Here is a 12,131-nt window from a genome sequence, read left to right on the forward strand (position 1 = left end):
AACTATATTTGATGTAACAAGGAATAAGAATTTTATGTATAGAAACAATAGTTGTAGTGTTAATTACTTTTGATAAAAGAAGTATGTATTTGTCTACACAAAGAGAATTGTTGATTGCGATAGTTTCTTGAAAAGGAAATAAGTTTTTCATGCACAAAAATAAATAAAAAAATAAAAATAAAAATGGCCATTAAGTTAGACTTATTGGAAAGAAATGCATTTGACATGCATGAAATAAAATCTATTGAGATATATTTTCCTTAAAATGAAATAAGTTTGGCATTAATGGAAAGAATAGTTATCAACTAAGATTGCTTGAAAACAAATGTGTTATTTTTCATGCATGGAAAGAATAGCTATTATATAGATTTCTTGAAAGAAGAACATGTGCTTATATGCAAGTAAATAATAGTTATATTGCTAAGAAAGGAATGCGTGTGAAATACACAAAACAATAGCCATCATGAATTAGTTTCTTTTAGAGAGAATACTTATCTATTTTTCTACCATATTGAAAAGAGGAAACTGTATTTGCATGCATGAACTAAGTGGTTATTGTGCATTGTATCCCTTGAAAGAAAATTTGTTTTTACTTGCAAGATTTAGTTAACTTCAATTGAAAAGGAGGATGTGTTTTGCATGCAAGAAGAATAGTTATCAAGTTGATTTCTTTTGGAAAGAGCAAGCAGTTGCATGCACGAAATAATAACTATCATGTTAGCTTTATTTTGGAATAGAGCATGTATATACAAGTACAATAGTTATTGTGAATATACTTCTTATGGAAAGATTATGCATTTTCAAACAATATTATGTTAGATTTCCTCTAGAACGATTATGCTTTTGCATACAAGATTAGGTTAGCTCTCTTTTTGAAAGAGTATGTATTTGCATGCAAGATTACATTGGCTTCCTTTAAGAAAAGATTACATATTTGCATCCAACTGTGAAAATTTTATGTATTTGCATAAAAAAACCATAGCTAATGTGCTAGTTACCTTTAAGATAATAAGGACAATTGCAGTGGTTTTATTTGGAAAAAAAATTGACGTATGTGAGGGAAATATAGTTAACGTGATATCTATCTATAGACATGATTGATAGTTATATGACTTTTTTTAATGCACGTGCAGTGATGTTAAAGAAGGTATGTCATAACATTTTATTTATGTTTTATGTATGAACACAAATAGATGTTGAAGCATCAAAATAAAGATTGGTTATTGGTTGATTAATAATTTGTCTAATCATGATATCAAAGTTTGTTGACAACAATGATAGCAGGTGATTTGTATATGAAACTGCTTGAGGTTTATATAAAATTGTAAGTAATAAAATTTGAGTTTGAAGTCTCTTATGTCAATTTATAAATACTTAAACATGAAGTAAAACTTCAAAATTTGTAGAACAATGCAGACAATATCACCATAATAACAAACATAAAATAGCAAGTGATGAAGGAGTTCACCCCTCTTGGGCTATGTCTCCTATTCTAGCTTCCAATATTTGGGCCTATATCATTATGCTCATAAAAATAGTTATTACATCAAGTTACAGTGCTCAAATGGCTTCAATAACAACTCCAACGGATTTCGAGCTATCAAAAATCCTATCTAGCCTCTTTCTACTCCCAAAAAGACCAAAAACTAAGAAAGTTATGCGTCTTTCTCTCTTTTCCCCAATTCTGCAGCTAATCTCCCCACAATTTGGTCAAAACCTGGCTCGAGTGCCCCAAACGCGAAAACTGCCCATTAAACCTAGAATGATTCCCGCTTGGTGGGATAAATTGTAGGATGGATAATGGTGGCTTTAATCCCCCCCAGTTCCAAAAATTTTGGCCACGTGGAGGCCATATGACTATGTTGGGTGCCAAAATTAAAGGGCTCTGTATAGCCCCTATTCCTCCAGCACTCTCGGTCATGTGGGTCTGCATGGGACTTGGGGCTAGGCCCCATGGCTAGCCCCTTACCTCCTCCCGGCTACAATTTTGACTCAAGGTCTTCGGACCCGGTCACAAGGCGGTATTGTATTACAGTTAGAGTCATGGTTTAGGTGCATACACGGGTTCTCGGTTACATAATGGTCACGGTATATATGGCAGGTTGTATGGTTGAAATGATGATTTGGTATGCGCTCATGCGGTTGGACTAACACCTAGCCCTTGGGCCCCCTACCACGGTCCCATGGCGCTGGGGTGGCCATGGGCTAGGCCTTAGCCCGATCCCTCTCCAAACATGTGCCACTCTAAACCTTATATAACATTTGTGTCATATACTTGTCAAGAACCATTGTGCAGTATGTTTGTAAGGGTCATGGTTAGTTTGAAAGAGTTATGTGTTTGACTCCCCCGGAGTGTTGTTCAACCCTCAACAAATTTTAGTGGCCACCAAGATGCCACATGGCAGCCTCTAGTTGGGCCATGTGGTAACCTGTGGTTGGTCCACATCAAGACCAATGAAAATTTTCCAACACAACCCATCATCCAACCATTGAAATAATGTAACTTGTCGAGCAACCATAGGGTAATGATGCATAATCAGCAAGCTCAATCAGCATGTCATGTCAGCGAGCAACCCTACATAAAAAAAAAAAAATGTTGTTTCCCAAAATGATCAGAACGTGTTTCTAGGAGCATACAACATTTGTTTTCCCCAAAACGAGTTGTTACAGATTCAGAATGACTAGCTCTACACAATCGTTTAGGTTTTGAGCCATTCTAACAACTTTGAAATTTGAGCATATTTTTTATCCATCTAATCAACAAGGAAGGATTGTGACTTATGCAAATGATAGATTAAGTTTAACATTGAGGAAGGTAAAGAATTAATTATCCTTGTAAATTGAGAGATGTCACTTGCAGAACGATCCACTAATGTGAACAACTAGGCCACAAAGACATAGATTGAGGATTTGTGGGTAAATGATATCATGGAATTTGTAATAGCTTCTATCTAGATATGTTGTACTTAAGATTATATTTATTTGTAAGATTTTATGAAAAGGCAAAAGGATGGACTCCCTTACAAGCCATTGAGTGAGGGGTGAACACCCTCATGAGATTTTAATAAAAGTAAACATTTTTTGGTTTTCGCCCTACGGGGTTTCTAAGGTATATAGATGTTTTATTATGTGTTCTCCTATTGTTCAATTCTAGTGATGTTGATTCCTTGCATAACATGACATTTATATTAATATGTGTTAAAATAATTGACTTAAAGGGATCATGGAATTGATACAACGTTCCAACAGGTAGTCTATATTAATATGCTACAACATTGGTTATTAGTGGTTAGGTAACTTACTATTCCTTTACTGAAGTTACATTATGTAATGATGAAGATTATATCTAATGGTTAGTGAAGGAATATGGAGTGGTAATTTTGAAAGTTACATGTGGGTAAATTGTGTGAAAAAATTCTAAACCTATGTGTTTTTATGTGATGTTATTGGGAAATGTTGCAAGTGGTATCAGAGCTAAAGGTTGTGGCACTGGAACCTTTTGGGAATCATGAAGTGGAAAAGAAGTAGAGGTATGATACTAGTGGTCATTAGCTCAAGTATGATTCTGATGAACTACATAATGTAAATGCAGTAGATATTTGGCATTAGATGCATGATGATGCTAATAATTGCATTGAACAATAGTAATTGATCATTTCTACTCAAAAAATGTGCTCATGACATTTGAATCTCAGTGTGGATAAAATACAATAAAATCTATGTTGCTTTTATGAACAATCCTTAGAACTAACTAGTGATTGTGTGGATTATTATCAACCTTCCAGAATGAGGACAACCTAATTTCGTTATACCAACATGTGTATTCTAGTCCAGCCACTAACAAAATTGGTCCCAACACGAGAAAATAAACCCAAGAGTAAACCAAAGCCCCATAAACCACCCAAATGTCAATCAAGAAAATAAAGAGCCAAATTCCATGCTTAATTAAGAAGAAGACCAAGACTGAAAAACTATGGTAGCTCCTAGTACCCAAAGAGACTAAATTTTTTAGACATACATACATACATACTAAATTGGAAAAATTCAACACTCAGAGAAAAATATTTTTCAATTATTATTCCCTAGTTATAATACTTGTTGGATCCAATTTATTCCAAACTTATAGATAATGGTTGATAGGATATTCTGTTAATATCTAACAATTCCCAACCAACTCTAAAGTAAGCATTGATTCTAACACGTGTACCATTGTAGTGGAAGATGTCCTTATTGAAAATGAATGGATATTTAACAACCTTTCCCTTATTTACATATTAAAAGAATAGCTATAAGTAAAACTACTTTCTTACAGGTGAAATTTTTTCCATAAAAAGAACTATTCACTTGCACGGATTAAATTGTGGTTGATAGGAATCATGATTAACAATAATCAATCACAGAGAACCATAGATAAACTTTCCTTAAATAAGACACATGTCTAAGATGGATCCTCTCATAATGGAACTAGATTTCACATGATTAGATCCATATTGGGTCAGGTGTTGTTACCTACAATGGTTGGATTCCCATAACTATTACTAGTCCAATTCAAAGTTTTCCTAATTGATCTACAAGGAATTAATATGGTAATTGTTATGCCAATTAAATTATACCAAAAAATAAATAAAGTAATTCAGATTATGAGAATAAATTTGTCTTAATTACATTAGAAGAACAAGAGACAATACGAAATCCAAAACTATATATCCCATAAGCTAAAAGAATCATGAAATGTTATGTGCATCAAACATATCTATGAGTAGGGAAAATTAATAAGATAAAATATTCCCCAGAATGTCATAAAAGGCATGGTAAAATTATCATTTTCATGGATTGTTTGGTTCCCCTTTGGTGAGTACACGAAGCACAACCATTTTTTTCAACTTTAAAAGTATCAATTATTTAATAAAATATAAAAAAACATAGAAGTATTTCCTAGATCTCTAAAAAAGATTAATAAAACTATTTTCAATTTAAACATAAAATTTAACTTTGTAAGTCAATTTCATACTCATGTCAAATTATAAAAAGTAGTAAGGAGGAATGAACATACTATATTAGACTAAATTGTTTCCATCCATTCTTTCATGTCCTAGCTTCCACGAAACAAGAAACAAATTCTCATGCCATTTCCTTTGATAATTATATTGTTTTTTAACTAATTCGAAGAAAATCGATCTCAAAGGAAGTTTGCATGGCATACTATTATATTGTGGTACTTCCAAAGAATCTAACTAGAATCACTAAATTATGAAATGGAATTAATACCAACTAACCTCTCATTCCACCGCCTAAATGCACAACAAACAATATGGACTGCTCACTTTGGCTATTGTTCAATCCCCCTTAGGAGAAATATACATTGCCACTCATTAATTTCCTTAACTCTCATTTGTAAATTGGGGAGGGGATCTCATATCCAAGAACCCTTCTTAATGGTAGCTTTTTTTGTCACTATTTTTATTAAATAATTTTTTTAATTACGATTATCCGATCTACTTTTCAGGTATTAGTCTTTTATTTAAGGGAAATGGAAAAAGACATGTGTTGAATTATTGTTTTATTTTTAACATAAATAAAAGTGATAATTAATGAGAATTTATGATAGAATAATTAACTCTCTCGTAAATATGTTAAACGCTAACATGAGATATTAACCTCTATCTGTAAGGGGAAATTATTGAAGTAGTTATGCCTAAGGAGGCATGAAAAGAAAACAGGAAGAAAAAAACTTTCTTTTGTATTTTTGGAAAAACAAAAAACTTAAAGTTTTCTACGAAAAGAAAAGAGAAGAGGTTCGATAGAAAATACATAACACCTTGATAATACAAGGTAGGTGAGAAACACCCTATGGTGGAATTTCAATAAAGATACTTTGGAATATAAATATAGTATTTGGTTAACCCTTACCAGTGAGAGAGAAAGACTGGTAAACCCAAGAAAGGTTTTGTAGGATGTTGCATAGGGTGTGCAATATACAATTCCAAAGATCTCCCTTGATTTACGTGATAGTTAGAGGCATAGCTTGGGGCTACTGCCTATATAAAATTGTTCAATAGTAGGAGGAACATGGATGCCTCTGGTCTATTTTTGAAAGAATTTCATATAAGTATGTCTACTTCAGGTTAGTAGAGTGTTGAGATTAAATAAATATTCAACACAACATAATATAAAAATATATGATCCTACTGACATTATGGTTGGAGAATGTCAATAGATAGGAACAGATAATAAATTAGGGAAAAAACTATGTAACGGGTGAGAGAAGAAGAAAACAAGAACTCGTGTGGTGTGCAAATGTGTGCGATTTTTCCTGTTTTCATGTATCATTTGGGTAGAGTGTTGAAACTATTCTTCCATCCTCTCAAGGAATTTTTGTTCAATGTTTAGGCATTACTAACATGTTTCCTTTTCTTTCAGTGTTTAGGAATTAGTGACATGTTAAAATGTTTAGACCATTTGTCATTTTCCATTCATTGTCTTAAATATATAATCAACTGCAAACCATTTTTTCCTGAAGTCTTCCCATTGTGTTGAACAATAGGTACCATAGACGTGTCGTAGTACTAAAGACAAGAAAGTGTAAGGAAGTACATTCATTATTTTATTTGTATATATTGTTTTATTGATATCAAAATGCTATATAATGCAATTATTGACCTTTCATGTGGACGTGCAAGTGTGAGTGTTATGAAGCTTCCTATAAAATTGTAATAGTTACCCACGAAAATATCACATAGATAATGATGTTCTCTTTCCATGTACCTCAATAGTTGTTGGAAGCCTCTCTTTATATGTCACCATTTTTCTTCCTTTTAAAAGCTCCATTAGAAACATTGATTGGGGGTTAGCTTAACAAAGAACCAGTAACTCAAGAACTATGCATCATTCTATTTTATGTGCATTCATATTTACCCTCACTAAAAATCCTTTTTGAAAGTTCATTTTTTTTCAAGAAACAAATCCTCCAATTTTTATAATGTAACTATTCAACTTTGCTTTCCCTACTTCGAAGGTATGCTAGTAATTATTTATCATCATAGCGTGGTACGAACTCCAAGACATTTTTGTTATATTTTCTAGGACAATATTGGAGTATGCTTTAAGGGCCTATCAAAAAACAACATCTATTTGGCCCAGGGTAAGAAATGGATCACTATAATATTTCATACCATCCTCTAACTTTTAATATATAATTGTTTTCTTCATTGGGGGTAGAAATTAGTAAATTTTGGTATATTTTATGTCTTAATTTTTGAGCATCAACTTTTGGGAGTGAGTTTGTAAATAAGATAGCTAAATTAATTTAAAGATATTGATTATAGTATTTAGTGACTGTTTATTTAATGAAGGTTGTTTTTTATTTTTATTTAACAATTATTTATGTTAAGGTTTTAGATCAGTTACTAATTACAATATTTAATGATAGTTTGTTTAAAGATGATTGTTTTTTTTTTGTTCGATAATCAATAATCTCTAAGTTTTAGACAACCCACTAATTATGACATTTAATGACAATTATATGTAAATTTTCTAAAAAAATAAATTACTTAATTGAAAGGAGGTTAAGATAAGTGGCACTCACGTGCTGTTAAGTCTTTTTAGTAAAATTAGTTGAAAATCCGAGGTAATTTTAATCGAAACTTTGCCCATAGACCATAATGCTTAGTGTTTTTCACAAATTTGAAGATTCCTTGGATCATAAAAGTGACTATCACTTGGAATTTCAATGGACCAAATTCAATGGACCAAAAGTATAGTGACTACCCAGTAGTTTTATATAAGAATGAATTAATAACTTTAAATTTTATTAGTTTTGACCACTTTAAATATTTTATTAATAGACCACTTTAAATATTTTATTTTTGCATTTTGTAAGATAATTATTACTCAAATTTAATTGTCGAAATGTAATATTTTGATTAGGAGGTAGGAGGTGGGTCCCTTGTCCCACAAACAAGGGGGTCTCATACATCAATTTGGTGTGTGGCTTGGGTTGGACCTTAAAATTGGATAGTAATAATAATAATATGATTTTTTTTTTAATAAAATAAAAATATACATAACTATTTTAATAAAAGCATTTTCACCAAATTCATTAACCACATAATCTAATTTGAATTATCTTGAGAATTTCAAAAGGAGTTTCTGGACTTTCGAGTATATATTTTGCACCCTAAAAATCCTAGGGCACTTTGATTATGAAGGGGTTACCTATTAAGATTGTGATTGCAATTAAACTCTGTAAGATTTTAGAGAAATCTCACTATTCGATTTTAAAATGTGTAATTATTTTTGAAAATTGTTTTTTAGATTACTCTATAATTTCTTTTTACAGAAAATTAAATATATGAAAATTAATATATAAAGAAATTAAAAACATGTTAAGCTTCCGAATGCAAACCTATTGGACATGATTTGAGAATGAATTTTTATATGAAAGGAAGTGGATTCAAAGTCCAACGTGGCACCTACTATTGGAACTGATGCAAGGATCTCAATCTTTGAAATCTTGTAACATGCAATAGGCTGAACTAAGTGTGCCATGAAGATGGATGACGATGCAATTTGCAGACAAAAGAAATTATATATTTGATATAAATTTTTATAATTTTTAATTATAAATCGTGTTTTATTTCATAATTTATTTATAAGAATAAGTATTACTTATCAATAAACAAAAGAACTAAAGTTTATTCCAGAGGTGACCACATGGATAATTCTGATCTAAAAGGAAGTAGATGAATTTGCTTAAATTAAGGTTACTATTCCGTGAAATTAGGTTTATTTTCTTGATTTCACTCGTGAAAATACAGTCGTAGTATTGGAGAGGATTCCGATAAGATTAGATTTATGAGGGTAAATGTAATAACCTGGTATTATATAAAAGTAAATAAAACTATAATAATTTATTATTCAAATATTAAATAAAAATATCATAACTGATTAAATAGAAGATAAATCAAAATTATATCTGTTATTATATCTGCGGCAGCCCTGATATTAAGCATTCGATTTTTTCTTTCACTGAATAATTTTAGAAGATCAAGCCACCATCCACTCTCTACTATGCAGTTCGTATTCCATCCGTGATGCGCGATTCCTGCGGAAGATTATTAAATCCCAGCCATTTACGTTATACGATTAGTGGTACCTAAAACATAATCTAGGTTATATTTTTATTAATCAATTAACAGCTCGTTGTGGAAGCTAGCATGAGGGACTAATAACAGTGAGTACAGGAATCATGTAGAAGTATAGCGAAAGCGCAATTTACGGTTTACTTTCACTCATGACATTCTCTGCCACATGCACATTAATCATGCTGCTATCGCCTACTATATTTTCCTGTTCCTCCTACCGCGAAATCGCACATCCCAGGTGTGTCCCAATCATACGCTATCTCCTACCATATATTCCTTTTTCTCGGACCTTGGAAGCGTGTTTCATTAGAAGGTAAACATTACGCGTGAACCTCAGGTTTCTTCTTGCTCCCTGACATTACGCGTGAACCATGGTCTTCGTTTTCTTCTCTGCTCTAGGGCTTTCATATTATCTGTTTGTATCGAGGATTGATCCTAAGGCTGTGCACAGAAGATTTGTGAAGCTGAACGAGAAGCTTCTAAAGGTAGCTGTCAAACCCAACGCTTGTACAAACATGGAATTCGCAGATGCCACCAGTGTGTGACAGATAAGGTATGCTAAGTAGTGGGCGCTTGGAGTTGATCAAACGTTCAAACCAATTTGAATGTAGATGCCAAGTAGTGGGCGTGCTTTTGTCAGAGGCAAGTTTGTTATATTATCGGACAATAAAGAAACATCCGACACTCCATAATGCCACTTGTGTCTGTATTGCGCTCCTCCAACGTTCAAACCACACCGGAAATACGTTTATACGGTGGAATGTTCCAGATGGGTTGATCAAACGTTCAAACCTGAAATTCATATATCCGGTGTACGGTTCCAGGTGATACAAGCCGTTCAACCAACTTGGTAAATGGCTATGTATATCTCTTTCGAAGTTCATTTATTTGAATGTAGATGCCAAGTAGTGGGCGTGCTTTTGTCAGAGGCAAGTTTGTTATATTATCTGACAATAAAGAAGCATCTTACACTCCATAATGCCACTTGTGTTTGTATTACGCTCCTCCAACGTTCAAACCACACCGGAAATACGCATATACGGTGGAATGTTCCAGATGGGTTGATCAAACGTTCAAACCGGAAATTCATATATCCGGTTTACAGTTCCAGATGATACAAGCTGTTCAACTAACTTGGTAAATGGCTATATATATATGTTTTTCTATGTTGATTTTGTAAATCATAATGTTGGAGTGTTTGATTTGTCTTTTCATAGTAGAAATAGATTCAATATCATCAAGAACCCTTTGGTATCCATAATCTTGATATTTGATATCTCTAATTCAAAAAAAAAAAAAAAAACTTCCCGATTTTGTCATAATCTTGAACTAATTCCCATTATTTTTGGACTAACTTGTGAGTTTTTTAGACTATGCTATAAAGAAAAATGAACTATCACATTAATAATCTATCATCAATATTAAATAAAATTACAACATAAATCAGCCGTGTGCTTATTTATGGATGAATATATTAGAAAATTTTGTGTAAGAAATAAGATTGAAGGTTCAAATCTCCATATATCAAGGTTAAAAAAAATAAAAAAATTACCATACAAATTCAAAAAATGATTAAATATTATATAATTTTGTGAAAATTAGTAATATATAAAATAAAGATTATTATAAATAAATATAAAAATAAATAAATATATGTATCTAAAATTAAAAAATTCAACAACTCTTGGCATATGATATTTGAAATCTTCACAAAATCCAACTGCATCAGAATTTAATTGTATATATCATCAACTCATTTAAGTATAAATAATGTTAAAAATCAGAATAACATTTGAAATGAAAATAGCAACAACAAAAAATTAATCCTCAAAAGGTTTTTGTCATAAGTAGAACAATTTGGATAATTTTTAAGAATGATGTTAATGAAATCTAAAATCAAAATAGAGAAAGCATAACAATGTTTGAGAATGGTGGTTGACTAGCATTAATGTTAATGAAATTTAAATTCAAAATAGAGGAAAAAAAAATTTAATGATGGTGACTGAAAATATGTTGATGAAATTTTGAATTAAAACAAAAACAAAAGGAAAAATAAACAAAAAAAAAGTCATAATTATGGTATTTGAAAAGCATTGCAAATGTGACAATTGATTTCTAAAAAAGAAAAAAAAGGAGCATCCACTGATGTTGACTAAAAAAAATATATTAACTGAAGCTTTTAAGGACCAAAGAGTTTAATGATCGTGAGTGAAAAGCCTTAAGACATCTAGTGATCCTGATCGAAATCCATTAACTGAAGCGTTGATGGAGAACTCTTGCAACTTTTTTAAACTTCAAAAACTAAAGAGAAAAATGACGAGAGAGATGGTAACCTAAAAGCACATACAAAGTGAAACGTTGAGAATATATATTAAACATTATGAATCGATGGTCAATATCAACCATTCATCCAACCCTAAATATAATAAAAATTTGAAATCCCTAAATATAATAAAAAGTTTAAATCAAAATAACACAAACGTTGAAGCAACTATGGTGCCCAAAAAAATATATATAAATAGAATTTTTTAGATAATATATGTTAAAAATGATGATAATGGAACCTAAAATCAAAATAGAAAAAACCCAAATACTTTCCAAGATAGTAACTAAGCATAAATGTTATTTAAATTTAAAATGAAAATAGTAAAAACTATCATAGAATTATTTAACTTTCAAGAAATAAATAGCCATAATAATGTTTAAAAATAAAATAATAAAAACTTACAAACTTTAAAAGGATGCCTACAAAAATAAAAAAAATAATAAAATTAAAATTTAAAAATATAATAAAATATAAAATCAAAACCAAAATTTAAAATAATTTTTGAATTAACGAAACAAATAATAATACCGTAAGAAAACATCTTGATGATGGCACACTAAACCCATCCTAAACTTGACCGTTGAGAAAAAACATGATCATCCACTCAAGAGCATCCACTCACTGTAGCATCGATGGGACAAAAGCGTTTAATGATTCTAAGA

Source organism: Pinus tabuliformis, chromosome 7, assembly GCF_031772625.1.
Source record: "Pinus tabuliformis cultivar Carrire ecotype Pingquan chromosome 7, CPIR1, whole genome shotgun sequence".
Taxonomy (NCBI): domain Eukaryota; kingdom Viridiplantae; phylum Streptophyta; class Pinopsida; order Pinales; family Pinaceae; genus Pinus; species Pinus tabuliformis.